Genomic DNA, 16,392 nt, shown 5'->3' with positions numbered 1-16,392 from the left:
TATAAATATTTTTATATCACAAAATAGAAGGTTCTTGAGGAAAGAAGGAGAAAAGGTTCTTGAGGAAAGAAGGAGTTATATATGGAAAAATCAATTTCAGTCAAGTTTGTGAAGAACTTTAAATAGGGTCTTGCGAGTTAGCATTTCACCATTATCCTGTGCAGAAGCTATTGCACCATAGGCAAGGAAATAACACACTAGGTTTTTGTTTAGGAAGCCTACTCTAACAACGGTGTGTAAATAGATTGAAGTGGAAAGCAGATGAAGTGATGACAGAGAAATGGGACAGAAAGAGAGATGAGAGGCTCCTATTTTTATACTCTGGGTGAGACACAGTAGGGGCCTGAATGAGTAACTGGCAGAGAATAGAGATGAAAGAGTAACTGGTGGGTATTTTGGAGATGGAATTAACAGGGTTCATTTGATGTAGAGAGAGCGTCGAGTCCAGGATAACTTCATATTTTGTAGCTTGGGTATATTGGAGAAGGTAATTGATGTTTATTAAAATGTGAAACTTAGATACTCAGTATCTAACAGGTTTTTATAAATGGAGCTTGGAAGAAAAGTTCAGGGCTAAAATTTTAGAAACTACATATAAAAAGACAATGACAAAAACTGGGAGTTTTTGAAGTCAGAGAGTAAGAAATAAAATAGTTGAGAAAGAACCTGACACACTAAGTAGGATACCCTTTTGTGAAAGGAGAGAAACAGTTCACAGTCACAGAATTGCATGTATGATGTGTGTTTACATTTTTTAGAAATTCTGGTAAGTATCCGAGAGCACAGTATTAAGTTAGGGAGGCAAAAATGAAATAGATATGGTTACGGTAATGAAAGGATTCACAATCAAGGGAAGAAAGCCATTATATAAAAGATAACTGTATTACAGTGTTGTAATTGCTACAATAGAAATATGGATAGGTTATTACAGGAGAACAGAAAGGAGGCACCTTCCACAGTCAGAGGGTGGAGGTGTCAGAAAAGTCTTCACGTAGCAAGTGAATTTATACACATTTCTAAGGACTTAGTGCCACATACTCATCTTAGCCCTTTATAAATATTACCTCAACTAATCTTCAAAGCAACCCTACAATTAGTATTATATCCCCTATGTTAGAGATGGGGAAACTGAGGCTTCAGCAGGTTAAATAGTTTGTTTGCATTCACATACATAGTATGTAGCAAAGGGACATTCAAACACTCCTCTGATAGATTTCAAAACCATTCTACTGGCCACAAAGTTATACCTCCTACTTTGCGTGTAAAGGTTTGACCAGGCTGAGAATTGGAAGTAGAGGGTGGCATTCCAGGCCTCATATAAGCAAAGGTGTGATACACATAGGAAGCTTCTACCACTTCTAGCTTGCAGGAATTTATAGAGTTCAGAAAGAGATGAAGCTGCAAAAGAAATCAGAAGCCAGACCCCGGAAGGAGGAGCCTGGACTTCATGTTGGTAATTATAGCCACTGCAGGGTGAGACAAGGGAATAACACGATGAGTTAGTGTTTCATGTAGGTCTTTCTGACAGCTGCCTGATGGCAGGGGTTAAGTTAGGTTTAAGAGATAAATGATGATAGCTTATTACAGCAGCGGTAGTGTGGGTGGAGAAGAAATAAATTTGACAAGAAGGTAGAATTAGCCTGCCTTGAAAAGAGAATAGAATGTGAAAAAGGCAACTTTTACAGAACCAAAGTAAAAAAAAAAAAAAGGATTTTCCTATTTCACACTTGAAATATATCAACGGGTCTGTGATTTTCATTCGTCACAGGTATCATCTATCGGTTTAAAAGATTAAGTTAAGAATACTGGAGAAGAGGCAATACTTTGTTTTGCCCCTGTGAGACTCTTGTGACAGGCTTTACAGATGAAGACCGATTCAACTACTTTCTAACTTCATGGGATATTAGTCTTTATGATTAAAAAAAGGAGAAGAGGGTGCCTGGGTGGCTCAGTTGGTTAAGCGACTGCCTTCGGCTCAGGTCATGATCCTGGAGTCCCTGGATCGAGTCCCGTATCGGGCTCCCTGCTCAGCAGGGAGTCTGCTTCGTCCTCTGACCCTATCCCCTCTCATGTGTTCTCTCTCTCAAATAAATAAATAAGTAAAATCTTTAAAAAAAAAAAAATAAAATAAAAAAAAAATAAAATAAAAAAAGGAGAAGAAAGAAAGAGAAAAACCTTAAAAACAAAGCTTCTGGTTCACAAATTCCTCCATGAAACTTATTGATGCAGGGATTTAGAAATAACTGAAATGACATGCCTCTGGCATTCTTACTTCTATTGTTTGGATATACAAAAACCTGTTTGATGACCTAGCTTAAAGTCTTTGACCTCCTGAAAAGGCATGCTACTCATGCACCAAATTATGTCACACATGAACGGCACGGCCGCTGTGTTCATCAGTCAAGTAACTTTCATAACCACAAGGGAATGCCCAACAGTGGCTGTACCCTTTGGAATATCATGTTTGGGAGCACAGATCTTCACTAGTAAAGCTATGAAAGCAATGTCTTCTTCCAAATGGTATGTCAGTGAGCATTTGTATTTCATTTAAGAAGAGTACTCGATTTAAATTTTAAGCGATTTTGTTATACGGAATTAAATTCCAGGGCACCTGGGTGGCTCAGTCGGTTAAGCGTCTGCCTTTGGTTCAGGGGCTCAGGTCACGATCCCCGGGGTCCTGGGATTGAGCCCTGCCCCCAGCTCCTTGCTCCTCGAGGCGTCTGCTTCTCCCTCTTCCTCTGCCCCTCCCCCTGCTCGTGCTCTCTCTCACTCTCACGCTCACGCTCACTCTCTCTCTCTCAAATAAATAAATAAATAAATCTTAAAAAAATTAAATTCCTAAGTAAGTGATTTAATATGGATGTCAATGTGTAATTTTTTCCTCTTAAAATATGGGGAAGCATCAGTTTGCAAGTGGTTTTGTTAGTTTGTTTGTTAAGTAGGCTCCACACCCAACAAGGGGCTTGAATTTACAGCCCTGAGATTAAGGGTTGTGTGTCTACTGACTGAGCCAGCTGGCACCCCCAAGTTTGGAAGTGTTTAAACTGAGGAAGTGTCTGAATCCAGCATGTACAACAATAGCTAAGTATAGGGCAGCAATAAGATCCCTTGGGTATTGCAGCGTTTCTACCAGAAGATGTGCTGTCATTCTGGTCAGAACCACAGAGCTCCCAAACCTCAGCAGGGCGTTCTCCAAAGGAGAAACTAGGTGCTGACAGGAAATGAGAATGGTGGTGGCTGCTGGTGGCAGTAAATGTCTATGACAGGAATTAAAGGATTCATAATCAATCCAGGAAAGTGCATTTCTAAGAGCAAAAATGCCAAGGAAAATAGATCCTTATTCCTCGAGGGAATTAATTTTTTTGTGACTTCATTTGTCTTTTAGAAAATCACTTTAGCATCGACTTCTTATTTATTTTTGGCCTCTCTGATATTTTTTTTGTGAATCATTATTTGTACAGTGCTGATCATTTTTTCTTCTTCTAATTGCTCTGATTTTTTTTAAAGATTTTATTTATTTATTTGATAAAGACAGATAGTGAGAGAGAGAGCGAGAGAGAACACATGCAGGGGGAGAGGCAAAGGGAGAGGGAGAAGCAGGCTCCCCGCGGAGCAGGGAGCCCGATGCGGGACTCGATCCCAGGACTCCAGGATCATGACCTGAGCCGAAGGCAGTCGCTTAACCGACTGAGCCACCCAGGCGCCCTTATTCGCTCATTGGACAGAGAGCGCACACAAGCAGGGGGAGCAGCCAGCAGAGGGAGAGGGAGAAGCAGGCTCCCTACTGAGCAGGGAGCCCGATGCGGGACTCGATCCCAGGACCCCGGAATCAGGACCTGAACAGAAGGCAGTCGCTTAACCAACTGAGCCACCCAGGCGCCCCTAATTGCTCTGATTTTTATCATTAGTTTTAGATTCATTAAACCCCTCACAATTATTCATTAGGGAGCTACGTTAGGGTGTGTCATTCCATTTTGTGCTTACTTCTCTTTGCGGGGGGTGGAACTTATTTATTGCTCTGAAGGAAAGAAACCGTTTGAAGGAAAGAAATTGTCACATCTAGAGTAAAGAATATGAGGAATAAGTGCTTTTAAAGTTGCACTAAGAACATGAAAAAAGTAAACAACTGTCAAAAACAAAAAAGGATTAGAGGGGGGCGCCTGGGTGGCTCAGTCGGTTAAGCGACTGCCTTCGGCTCAGGTCATGATCCTGGAGTCCCGGGATCGAGTCCCGCGTCGGGCTCCCTGCTCGGCGGGGGGTCTGCTTCTCCCGCTGACCCTCCCCCCTCTCATGTGCTCTCTCTCTCTCTCTCTCATTCTCTCTCTCAAATAAATAAATAAAATCTTAAAAAAAAAAAAGGATTAGAGGCTCTATGAAAAGAATCTCTGCAGATCGCAGTAGATTTAAGTTTGCAATAAAAAGTGTGAGCAAAATTGTTGACACATTCAGGGTGTACATCAAGCAGCTTTGCTCACAAATTATAGTCTCCCATCAGAAGCTTCTGCTGTGACCACATCAAGAGTGTGGCATTTTTTCTAGATGTACTTATTTGCAATATTTCAGTGGTTATTGGAGGTATTTTTTTTTTTAAGATTTTATTTATTTATTTGAGAGAGAGAATGAGATAGAGAGAGCATGAGAGGGGGGAGGGTCAGAGGGAGAAGCAGACTCCCCGCCGAGCAGGGAGCCCGATGCGGGACTCGATCCCGGGACTCCAGGATCATGACCTGAGCCGAAGGCAGTCGCTTAACCAACTGAGCCACCCAGGTGCCCTTATTCGCTCATTGGACAGAGAGCGCACACAAGCAGGGGGAGCAGCCAGCAGAGGGAGAGGGAGAAGCAGACTCCCTACTGAGCAGGGAGCCCGATGCGGGACTCGATCCCAGGACCCCGGAATCAGGACCTGAACAGAAGGCAGTCGCTTAACCAACTGAGCCACCCAGGCGCCCTGGAGGTGTTTTTATACATGATAGTCCAAAAACTTCATTTTATTGATGAGAAAACGGAGATCCAGAGAAGCTAAGTAAATTGTCTGAGGTCAAATGGGGGAAGAAGACCTCCTACATTATTGGATATAAGCCTCCATGTTTGCAGGAAATAATGACGAGGGAAATCTCTGAGACAAAACTCGGTAGCTTTCTTAGTGGAGAAACTTGATACTGTTCTCCCCTCTAGAAAAGGGTGAACTGTAGGTCCTCTGATATCATGTAAATTTTGTTGGATGAATCTAATGTCTCCCATTTCCCTTCTTCGTCCTAACAAATGATTTAGGGAGAAATAATGTGAGTGTCTGACATCGGGAGGAGACATTATAATGGCTATTGTTTTGGCTTGCCAGATAAATTATCTGACTTTCTTAGGAAAGGAGAGTGGCATAATATTGGCATGATATTTACAAAGATGAGTTTTTGCTCATTTAATTAGTTTTTCTTTTTTTTAAGAACTTACACAAAGGCAGTTTTACTGACAAGTTTCTTTTATTATCTGTTGTTAACAAAGCAACACACATTCATTATCTCATAGTTTCTGGGTCAAGAAACTTCCCATGACTTAACTGGGTCCTCTGTTTTATAGCCTATCACAAGCCTGCAATTAAGGTGTTAAATTAGGAATGTCATCTGAACTAGAGTCTCATCTGAAGTTGCAGCCAGAGAAGGGTCTGTTACCAAAGTCACTCAGTGATTATTGGCAGCATTCAGATCGTGTTGACTGAGGACTTCATTTCCTGTCTATTTATAGGAGCCCTCCCAATCCCATGTTACCGGGGGCCTCTCCCACACTGCAGCTTGCATCATCAAAGTGGGCAAGCCATGAGGACAATAGATAGAGTCTCCTAACAAGACAGAAGTCATAATCATTTGTATTTAATCATGGTCATAACACCCCATCACCTTTGCCATGTTTTACTGATTAGAAACAAGTTACTTGTCCAGACTACACTCAGGGAAAAGTATTGTACAAAACATGAATACCCAAATGCTAGATCAATGGGAACCATATAAGATGCTTCCTATAACAACTAGAAAGCAACTTTTCCAGTAAGACTTCTCAGTATAACTATTATTCTGTGAGAACTGTAGTATTATATCCACAGCCTAATAGTCACAACCTAAAAAGCTGCTTAGTAGATTTCCATATAGAAGCAATGATGCAACAGAAAGTAGATTTTGAAGATAATTTTACTATGTTTAAAACACATGATAAACTTACTTTGGCAATAAAAAATTACCAGAAATTATTTATAACCAAAAATTTATTTCTCCAACCAAAAAGATAATCAGGGCACGTGGGTGGCTGAGTCAGTTAAGTATCTGACTTTGGCTCAGGTCACGATCTCAGGGTCCTGGGATGGAGCCCTGCTCAGTGGGGAGTCTGCTTGTCCCTCTCCCTCTGCCCTTACCCCTGCTCATGCACGTGGGCTCGCTCTCTCTCTTTTTCTCTCTCTCTCAAATAAATAAATGAAATCTTTAAAAAATAGGTAATCAAACATACTTATTAATGGGACTTGAAATATTTATTTTTAAGAATTTATTTTTTAGGAGTAGCTTTAGGGTCACAGCAAAATTAAGAGGAAGATACAGAGATTTCCCATATCCTCTGTGCTCTGTCCATCAATCCTAACTCCCTGACACCATGGGTGATTTACTGTCTCCATAGTTTTGCTTTTTCCAAATATCATATAGTTGGAATCATATAGTATATAACCTTTCCAGATTAGCTTCTTTCACTTAACAATATGTATTTAAGTTTCCCGCATGTCTTTTCTTGATAAGTCCTTTCTTTTTAGCACTGCCTAATATTCCATTGTATGGATGTACCAAAGTTTATTTATCCATTTGCCTAGTGAAGGACCTTTTAGTTGCATCCTGGTTTTGGCAATTATGAATAAAACTGCTATAAGCATCAATGTGCGGGGTTTGTGTAAACATATATTTTCAGTTCCTTTGGGTAAATGCCAAGGAATGTGATATATCTATTTTTTTAAATAGAAATGTTTGTCATTAGGGCGCCTGGGTGGCTCAGTCGTTAAGCGTCTGCCTTCGGTTCAGGTCATGATTCCAGGTCCTGGGATCGAGCCCCGCATCAGGCTCCCTGCTCCGCGGGAAGTCTGCTTCTCCCTCTCCCACTCCCCCTGCTTGTGTTCCCTCTCTCACTGTGTCTCTCTCTCTGTCAAATAAATAAATAAAATCTTAAAAAAAAAAAAAAAAGAAAAGAAATGTTTGTCATTAAAATTTGCTGAGCGGGCGCCTGGGTGGCTCAGTCAGTTAAGCATCTGCCTTCGGCTCAGGTCATGATCCTGGGTACCTGGGATTGAGTCCCGCTTTGGGCTCCCTGCTCAGTGGGAAGCCTGCTTCTCCCCTCTCCCACTCCCCCACTTGTGTTCCCTCTCTCGCGGTGTCTCTCTCTCTGTCAAATAAAAAAAATCTGCTGAGCAATTAATTTATCCCTGTGCTAATTACTGTGAGCTATTACTGTTTCTAACTCCATGCTATATATATATATATATATATATATATATATATATATATATATATATATGCACATATGTATAAAACATATATAATACTGTTAGATACATATTTAATAAATCAAGCTCATATAAGTTCTAAAGGACATCACATGATTTGAGAAATATATGTAAATGGTCAGTCCTGAAAATCAATTCTGCCAAATGAATTTGAGAGTGTATTTATTAGTCTTATTTGTTGAATGCTATGAACAGAATAGTGGATATTCTGTTTATCATTTAATCAATTTATCAGTTAATTGAAAGCACAGAGAAATAAACTTTTAAGTGGATCTACTTTTAATAAACTGCTAATTGGAAAGACTATGAAAAGTGAAAAGTAATTGTTGATGGAGATTTTTACTACGTTATGTGATATTTTAGAGTATGTTCCTCTGATAAAATGTTAAGAAGGTCTGTTACACAAGTACTTATTCATAATACATATCCATTAGTCTTGATAAAAAAATCCAGTAAAATTTTCGTTGACCTCATTTGGCCATTCATTAATTCAACAAACTTTAATTGAGCATCTTCTATATCCTGGCACTGTGCTATATGCTATGAATGAAATACAAATGCAAATCAGCTCTCAAGTGTCTTACCAAAATAAAATACCAGCCTTGGACATAATTATAGGAGGTGGTAAATTATGGCAACACTGAGATATATGGAAGGAAGATTTACTTACAGCAGTAATTGTCATGATATATTTAGACTAAATGTTGTGTTTTCCCACAAATGGTTCTATTAGGTATACCTGTCTATCTATTTGGTTTCACAGTCATACCCTTGATTTTAATCACCTGATTCCATACTATAACGGTGGCTTCTGGGCTTTAACTTTGCTCTGAAACCATTTCTTATTTTAAACATCTTTGCTGAGAGAGAATGGAGTTGGCAAATAGTTTTATTTTCAAATCAAGCAAAGCCTACTTCTCTTATATTTTTTTCTAAATTCTGTTCAGAACCTTAGCAGTTCCTACTTCTATTCATCTTTTTCTCCTCATATTTTTCTCATGGTTTGCTGAAAGAAGCTGGTTGGTATTTTCTGTGTTCTGCCTGGAAAGTTCACCTTTCTATTTCTTGCATTAACGTGGGCAACATTATTGCCAAACTTTCTAATCCTACATAAAATGGGTCCCCAATTTTTCCATCTTCCAAAAACATTTTTTTTCACTGTTTTTCAAGCCCTTCAGGCTTCCACCAACAGTCAACTTAAGGTTCACTTAAAGTCAACTTACAGCTTTTTCTTCCTGCCCAGTTCCAAAGCACTTTAAAACATTTTTAGAAAACCAATGAATGGGAGCAGAATATGCCACCCAAAATATGTCATTTAGATCTGAAAAGGCTGTATAAACAAATCACACTAAATCCTCACTAATTTACTACCCTAAGCCCAAACTGCTTTGTCTTGTCAATTCTTCACAAATTTATTTTTCTGTCTTATATCAATGCTATTATTAGACCAACCAATCTAGAAGAAGAAGGGAAAAATTTCCTGCCCCTCCACCAATTCCACATACCAAATTATGTTCCAGTTATTTATTGCTGTATTACAAACCATTCCAAAATATAGTGGCTTAAAACAAGAACCATTCCTTTCGCTCATCAATCTATAGTTTGGGCAGGACTTGGCAGGGATGACTCACTTCTATTTCCCGATATCTGTGGTCTCAAAGGGGATGACTGGAAAAGCTGGAGACTTAAAATGCCCAGCATCTCTTTCTCTTCCTTTTGGTCGCAGGGCTTCTCCAGCATGACAACCTCAGGATAGCTGGTCTTATGACATGGCATTTGGTCCAAGAACAAGGGTTCCAAGAGACCCAGGCAAAAGCTGAGTGGCTTCTTGTTTATTATCCAGCCTTGGGAATCTGAGAATACCACTTCCACCACATTTAATGGTCACTAAGGCCAGCCCATATTTAAGATGAACAGAAATAGATCCCACTTCTTAATGAGAATTTGCAGCTATCTTTAATGTGGCTCAAATTGCACAGTGTTCAGTTGCAGAGGTGTATCACGGTTTCTGTAACTAGTCCCTTAATATTAGACATTCAGGCCGTGTAAGATTTTACTCTATGTGTGTCCCTGATTACATCCTTAGGATAAATTCCTTCAATCGCATTTGCTAAGTCAGGGGAATATACAAGTTTTATAATGTGTTTCAATGCCTACTCACTTGCTAAGGATTTTTAAATACAACATATACTAAAATAAACTCTATGTGAGAGTTCTGGTTGCCTTCATCTTTACTAAAACTAGATGTTTTCACTGAATTTGATCTATGTTAATTTGATAGGTCAAAATTATATCTAATTTTACTTTAAAATTACTAATAGTTCAGGGTGCCTGGGTGGCTCAGTTGGTTAAGCGACTGCCTTCGGCTCAGGTCATGATCCTGGAGTCCCGGGATCGAGTCCCGCATCGGGCTCCCTGCTCAGCGGGGAGCCTGCTTCTCCCTCTGACCCTCCCCCCTCTCATGTGCTCTATCTCTCTCTCTCATTCTCTCTCTCAAATAAATAAATAAAATCTTTAAAAAAAATTACTAATAGTTCAAATATTTTTCACAGTTTTGCCTATTACAAATTGCTCATTTCTTTGCTGTTCTTTTCTCTTTCATTTTAATTTCTTTGTCCTTTTATTCTGAATTAGAAGATAATATCTTGAGTGTGTTCTCTGTAGCCCTGATTAAATTTTCTACACTGCCATTTATACTCTGTCATTTCCACTGAAGATTTAAATTATTCTGTTTTACTGAACGGCTTTTTTTACAAGTTTCCTAAATGACACAACTCCCTCTTGGTGTCAGCTTCCTGCTCTTATGTTTTCTTCTCATTCATTGTCTTCTCATTTAATCTGTTCTTTGACTTTGAAGCCATGTGTACATATTGTGAGAAAAATTTAAGTTAAAAAAATCCATTGCATTACTCTAGTTAGTGGGCATTTATAAACCACAACATGTTGCAGGCCTACAAAAGGGAGAGATGAAAATGGACACCGCTGGCAATCTCTCCAAGCTGTGGCCTCCCCCTCTTCCCTCAGGAACTCACCAACACTGCAGATAAGCCCTGGGGAAACAGGGAGAGTACAATATAAATTTGTATCATTTTTTTTTTCTTATTAGATAAGAGTAAATGCAAATAGTAGTTCTTCTATCGGTTTCTCTACTCCACTGGGTCATGCTGCACAGCTTGCACATCAGATTCTTTGGTGAAAGTATCGTGGGACATGAAAAGCTCTCTTCCCCCAATGTACATTGTCACTAAATACCTCATGTCTTTGACCCCACCAACAGCAGCATAGAGGGAAGACAATAGTTCCCAGGATGCATGAAACCATAATTAGCAAGAACGTCCATCCCATCCCACTGCGGCAACTCCCCTTCATATTTCCCAGCACCAGTCCTCCTTCTCGCTAGAAGTGATCTCTAAATACGTATCAGCCTAGCAGCAGGTGGTTGGATTTTTCTACTGGCACTTTAAAAAGCATCATCCTGGGCGCCTGGGTGGCTCAGTTGGTTAAGCGACTGCCTTCGGCTCAGGTCATGATCCTGGAGTCCCTGGATCGAGTCCCTGGATTGAGTCCCGCATCGGGCTCCCTGCTTGGCAGGAAGCCTGCTTCTCCCTCTCCCACTCCCCGTTTGTGTTCCCTCTCTCGCTGTGTCTTTCTCTGTCAAATAAATAAATAAAATCTTTAAAAAAAAAAAGCATCACCCTTACAGTAGTGTATAGCTGCTTTTTTCTTCTATTTAGTATAAAACCTAGGACTCCAAGGATCTCAGGACTCTACCTACTTCTTTTTGTATGAATGTCTGTTCTTCTGCATGACAGAAAGAATGGGATAGTCAAAAGTCATTTTTATCACTGCAGACTTATCAACTTTATTATAGAAAGTCCGCCCAGATTCTGGCAGGAAGCTGATTCCAAGCATCAGTTCTTGAGATTGTGGAGTATTTCTCTTTTTCTAAACCCCCATGAGTATCCTCCTGGGAACTGTGAGGTAACTTTCTAGCCTAGTGCCATTTTAAACCAGAGACCCAAAACATTTTTTAAAAAGAAATGAGACTGTATTCAAAATATTGATTTGTTACTCTGTACACTACTTTCCTACTTCACGTTCGTGAATACAAACATAAATACTTCAAAGTACAAAGCTGTTTGTAAAAAGGACGCCTCTCTGTCAAGGCAATGCTTGAGTAAATGTCCATTAAGGCAAAATTTTAAGCTGTAAGTAGGGAGGTCCTTGTGCCAAGAGGTGGAGATACTGTTTTCTGAAATAGAATTTCTATGTTAACAATTACATTTAAATATTTATAATATTTGGTCATTTTTTTCCCTGAACTGCTGAAACTACTTTCACCTACTCAATATAATAAAATATTCAAATTAAACTTGGAATACCTTGAAAAAATCCAAAGGTACAATTGCAAAGGTATAATTATGGCAGAACATGGGAAAGATTTTGCCTTCCGTTGCTGAAAGAAATATAAACAACATATGCTTGCATCATTTCTGATTGGCATCTAAGAGAGTTTAATCAAAATAATAAGTGGTATATTTGTAAGAAAGTCCTTTCTTAGTCTTTCTGTATTTAAAAATTTTATTGTTTTAGAAAATATAAGAGATAATGTTGAAGCAATGTTTTATGTCTAATCACTATGTCTACATAACAGATACCCATCACCTTCTTTTGGTGAAATGGATTTGTTCATGTAGATTTATGTAATAACAATGTAGAATTCACTAAGAAATATTTATGTGGTGAGTGACTGTAAATAGTGGACACAGAGTGAATAAAAATACCTGGTATTCTCCAACTTTATTTCCACCTAGAAGCATAATCATAACAGATAACATTTACTGAGCATTTACTATTTGCTCCACACTGTGTTAATGATTCCTATTACAAAAGCCTGTTTAATCCTCCTATTTTATACACAAATTTATTTATATTTATATATTTTTTTAATTATTTATTGATTAATAATTTAGGTATATTATAAAACATGGAAAAAAAACATGGAAAAAAATTAAGTTGATGAGCTAAATGTAAAATAAATAGTCCTTAAGCGGTAGGGATACATTTTCTTCTTATTTTACAGATAAGAGAACTGAGGATCCATGTGGTTATAGAACTTGTGGAGGAATTTATGTAATTCCTAGCAAAGATGACCTATAAAAATTCTGTTGGTCTACTAAATGTATATAAATTGGATTTTGCTATTACATTTTAAAATGATTTTATAATAGTATGTTTACTAAGAATGTATAACTCAGCTACGACTCATATCAACTTTCATAATTTCAGATGCAAAATATGTTTTTGCTAATGTTATTACCAAACCAAAAACTTCCTGTGTTCAGTAATAATTCTGCTAGTTTCCATTTTTTCTCAGACAAAAATGGAAGCTAACAAGAATTAGCCAAATTGGAACTCAATGATAAATTATGACAACATTAATCAGGAAAACCCTGTAATTCTATTTTCTTGCCATAGAACACATTGAACTCTTTAAAATTCATGCATTGAAACAGAATTTTATGTCCATTTTCATGTGACTATGAAATATTCAGGGCTGAAGTTTCAGGCTTATAAAATGGAAGCAGCATGGTCTTTAAAGGGCAGATGATCGGGAACAGATCTTATGTGGTATTAACAAAAGGAGCATATATAGAATACTGACCAAATATATTTTTTAAAAAAGTAATGGAACACAGATTGTATTGTATTCTTTCTGCCTTAATAAAAGTAGTAATTTATTTTATTTTTTAAGATTTTATTTATTGGGTGCCTGGGTTGCTCAGTTGGTTAAGTGACTGCCTTCAGCTCAGGTCATGATCCTAGAGTCCCAGGACCCAGTCCCGCATCAGGCTCCCTGCTCAGCAGGGAGTCTGCTTCTCCCTCTGGCCCTCCCCCTTCTCATGTTCTCTCTCTCAGGAGAATGATTGTGAACAGAACATAGCGCTCTTGTATCGGGTGAGAATCCTTATTCATATTATCCAGTCTTTTTGATCATTCAGAACCCAGAAATAATTATTTAAGTAGTTGAACTAAAATAATCACTGATGAAACTGTGACTATAATATTGATTTAAACTTTCTATTTTGGAGGGCTGCCTGGGTGGCTCAGTCGGTTAAGCCTGTCTTCAGCTCAGGTCATGATCCCAGGGTCCTGGGATGGAGCCCCACATCCGGCTCTGTGCTCGGTGGGGAGACTGCTTCTCCCTCGGCCTGCTACTCTCCCTGTGTGTGGGCTCTCTCTCTCTCTCTCTCTGGCAAATAAATACGTAAAATCTTTAAAAAAATAAAATAAACTTTCTATATTGGAGATAAATATATATAGATATATAGATATATATCTTCACCTTATACAAATACTATGTATATATTAGATGATTCATTAATGGGAAAAATTTAAATGTATATTTTATTCACATACCATGTTACATATATAAGAGTAGCTTCAAAGTATTCTGATGTATGTATTAGTGGTTCATTAATGCACTTATCAGCAGGATGAAGTCATTTGGTTTTCAATGTTTCATGGCTTATAGTTCACTTGAGGCTTAGATTAATTTCATTTTTACATGCCATTTTCGGTCCATGTATTTCTGCAATTCATTTAATCAAGCTGGTTTTTCACGAAGGAAAATTAAGTTGAAAAGCACAAAATCACAAAATAAAGTTTAAAATTTAAATGGACTAAAATTGAACATACTATGTTCGGTAAACTTTTCAGTGAATTTGTATGTCAGAAAAAAGAATGCACTCTGAGTCCTTGCTGTTAGAGGAAGGAACTTATGTTCTCACACAAAGAACTTTGAAAGAAGGAATGCAAAGTATGACGATCTAAATTTAGCTACTATATAACAATTTGGCCTTTTCCTATGACATTCATACATTAGGACAAGGAAATTGTCAGAATTCTAGAAATCATCCTCGATGATTGTCCCTCTCTTTTCCCTCCTATTCAGTAGAAGTTGAATCCTATCAAATCTTCTTTCTACGTATATTTTTTACCTGTTCAGTCCTAGCTCCATGAGACCTTATTCACTTAGAACAACTTACCATCATTTCCCCAGAATGAACTTCTTCCTTAGACAACTGCCCCAGTCTGGACCCTTCCAATTCATCCTTCCCTTAGCTGCCAAGATTCTTCCAGCAGTTCTCCTACTTCCAATGCTGTCCTCGTCTAAGCCGCCTGTGTCTCATGCCTCTGTGCCTGCACAACATCCTCCTAACTGATCGCTGTGAAAACTGATCATATCATCCCACTGCTTAAAATCTTGCAGTGGCATCTCATTTCAAGTATAATAAAATCTAGACCCCTTACTGTGTCCTTTATGATCTGGCCTCTGCCTATGCCACCAATTTCCATCTCCTTCAACTTTTCCCTGATTCAAAATCACTACTGCATGATTTCTTTCTAAACCACAATCTGCAAAATTCCTTGCCACCTCAGAGAATTTACCTTAAATTCTCTTTACATGTCTTTCAAGTGGCTTCTTTCTCAACAGTCAAGTCCCAATCCAAATGACCTTCTTAAGAGGCCTTCACTGAATACCCGATCCCTCTCCCCTTTGCATTCTCCATCTAAATAGCATATGCTAACTTCTTGATAGATTTCAGTTGATTCCTGAAATTATCTTGGATAATAATGTGGGCTCTGGACTTAGCCTACCAGGTTTTAAACACTGGCACTTCCACCTTCTACCTTCTACTTGGGAAAGTTATTTAATCTCTATTTCTTTCCCTCTAAAATGGGATAATAATACTTCATAAGGTTGTTGCAAAACTTAAATGATTTAAACCTAAAGTTCATAGAACAATGCCTTGCTAGTCATTATCATTTGCTGTAGATATAGTAGAATCAATAGTAAAATATATCTCTTTATAAGTTTGTCCACTTCTGTAACTATGACATCTAGAACACAGTCTAGCACTCAATAATAGATTCTCAATAAATGTGTAAGCCACTGTCACCTGACTAGTGACCTGGTAAAGGACAGCTCTGATCAGAGAAATACAAATTCCAAATGTTTTAAAATAATATGGGAAAATTTATGTGATTTACCATTCTTGCCTTTGGCTCTAGTTGAAAATGTCTAACTGCCAAATATATTCACCCTTGAACAGCAAATTTAAGTTACTGAGATCTGGATACATGGGAAATCTCAGTCCTATAAAGGGGAATCTGAATGAAGCAAATCCCAGAGGAAACTGACTTCCAGCTATGAAGTTGATATTAGAAACAAAATCACCAGGTCTAGATGGGACTGGGGAATATTAGGCAGGTTACCTGGGTCAGAACTAGGGAGAAGACTCCTGGAAATGACCCACAGATATAGAGGGATCCAACTTAGGTAGCTTCTAGGGAAGGAAATGGGTCTCATGCTTCCAGTGGTCAGGATTGGCTCAAAAATGGAACAGAATATGCTTGGGCTTTTCTGGAGAAGTAAGAAAGGAAAAGAAATCAAATGTAGATTATAGGTAACTTTCTTAAATGTTGTTTATATAAGTTAGCTCAGATTTGGATAAAATTGACAACACCCCATTTTCAGATTGTTGATAAAATCATTATGTTAAGGTCAAGTACCATATATTGATTTTTACTGCATATTATTAGGAAATCTTGTCTAGGTTGAATATATTCTTTTTTTAAAAAAAAGATTTTATTTATTTATTTGACAGAGAGAGACAAAGCGAGAGAGGGAACACAAGCAGGGGGAGTGGGACAGGGAGAAGCAGGCTTCCCGCGGAGCAGGGAGCCCAACGCGGGGCTCCATCCCAGGACCTGGGATCATGACCTGAGCCGAAGGCATACGCCCAATGACTGAGGCACCCAGGTGCCCCGGTTGAATATATTCTTAAAAGCTATGAAGG

The sequence above is a fragment of the Mirounga angustirostris genome, unplaced genomic scaffold (genome assembly GCF_029215605.1).
Source record: "Mirounga angustirostris isolate CCGP_5_RB_7025 unplaced genomic scaffold, mMirAng1.0.hap1 SCAF_2, whole genome shotgun sequence".
In the NCBI taxonomy this organism is placed as follows: Eukaryota; Metazoa; Chordata; class Mammalia; order Carnivora; family Phocidae; genus Mirounga; species Mirounga angustirostris.
Note: the sequence above shows the minus strand (reverse complement) of the source record.